The sequence below is a fragment of the Palaemon carinicauda genome, chromosome 30 (genome assembly GCF_036898095.1).
Source record: "Palaemon carinicauda isolate YSFRI2023 chromosome 30, ASM3689809v2, whole genome shotgun sequence".
NCBI lineage: Eukaryota > Metazoa > Arthropoda > Malacostraca > Decapoda > Palaemonidae > Palaemon > Palaemon carinicauda.
This window is the reverse complement of record NC_090754.1, coordinates 37,525,518-37,527,624: the sequence shown is the minus strand read 5'-3', so window position 1 is coordinate 37,527,624 and position 2,107 is coordinate 37,525,518.

The following is a 2,107-nucleotide window of genomic DNA, read 5'->3' as shown; positions in this document are numbered from 1 at the left end:
AACAAAAAAAAAAAAAGGGAGAAAAAAAATAAACAGTATAAAAAAGAATGCATGATTTGATACGGTTATTTTATTCTGGCTCTTGTCTCTGCCTCGTCACTTTTATTTAATTTTCTCTTCATTCTTATATATCTTTTATGGGTCCCAAGCAAGGTTCCTCGGTTTGAACCTCAGCTATTCACGTTGAAAAGAAATCATATATACGCCTGCGATCAATGCCAAGTTGGGCATTCAGTTTTGACGTTGATTCATTATCAACACTGAGATATGTAATTGGTTTCGTTTGCTCTACGTGTTCTTGAGAGGTATAGTGATGGTGTTGATAATATTGTTATTTTTCATATTGTCTTCGATATTCATTTTTTTAGTATTGCTTTTATTTTATTGTTTCCTGTTTTACCTGATTACATTAGGCTTAATAGTCTAATTGTACTCACACATAAACACACACTTTTATATATATATATATATATATATATATATATATATATATATATATATATACATATATACAGTATATATATGTGTATATAAATATATATATATATATATATATATATATATGTATATATATATATTCATATATATGTGTGTACATATATATACATATATATATATATATATATATATATATATATATATATATATATATATATATATATACATAGATATATATACATATATATTTTTATATTTATATATGTATATATATTTATATATATGAATATATATATATATATATATATATATATATATATATACATATATATATATATATATATATATATATATATATATATATATATATATATATATATATATATATATATATCGTAAACGGTTTTAGGTACGATAACATATTGTGTTTGGTTCTAATTGATTCAATACAACCTTATCATATTGAAATATAAAACATAACTGAAAACTTTCAACAGCCAAACCAATTTTAGTGCATTTTGGTTTAAACAGAATATGAAACACTTCATTATTAAACATCATGTTCAAATTTCCTCACACCCTTGTCTCGTGACTCATGTTCGGTAATGAACTTCAGAATGGATTGATCGTGAATTTTTAATTCATACTATTTTTATGGATATTAATTCCAAACCTGATTTATGACTTTAATAAATATCCTTTTAGCATACATTTGTCCTTTGACTGTCTGCCTTTTTCTTATTGTTATTTTTATTCTTTTAGATTAATATTACTAAAGTCAAAGCTGCTTTATATAGTATTCAATATTTCCTTTTAATGTATTTATTTAATTTTATTTTACTTTTCATTGTCAGATGTAGTGTGGATGTTTTTGGTTGTCGCTCGCAAACTAAGCTAAATCTTCAAACGGAAAAGAAAAATAAAATAAAAGAAATTGCAATATCCACAAGGTTCGTGTGTGTTGTCTGAAAACAACTTTTACTGTTTCAAAGAACATAAACTGAATTAAAGTTAACAATATTTTTTCTAGCTCTTCATCTAAAGAAAATAATCTTTCGTGTTTCCTCCGTTATGTAAAAGTAATTTTTCTGCACGAAAACAACTGGGTTCTGCAATGTCCTCGCAGTTTTTGTTGAACTGCTGATTACTTAGCTTCAAAGATGAATGTTATTTTTATCAGAGAATGTTGCGCATGCTGGAGACCTTGCACTGTTATCCAGTTTCTGTAATTCTCTGTAACTCTCATGACATCTAAAATGTTAGCTGGGAATTAGCCATTACTGCTTATGCCGAAAGCAATCAGTTATTTCTTAATTTACAGTTTGGCTTTCGCAAGTGCCGTAGGTGCATGTTGTGCACCTCTTTCAATTTCAAGACTCGTAAAAAGTCCACAGATTCTGGTCATGAACTTCATATAATTGGTTTTAGATTTTAGTGCCTTTTCTTACTGTTAATCATGAGGTCCATATTTTGAAACTTTGACAACTAGGAGTTATGAACCCTTTCTTAGTCTTGTCATTCATTCTCTAGCCTGTTGAAAAAGTAAAGTTGACGATCACCATACAGCAATGATAACTATGGTGTTCCAAAGGATAAAGTTCTTGGGTCTTATCTGTTTATACTATATAGGCAAGATATTGTTTTCTGGCCTCGAGAACATGCTTGTCAC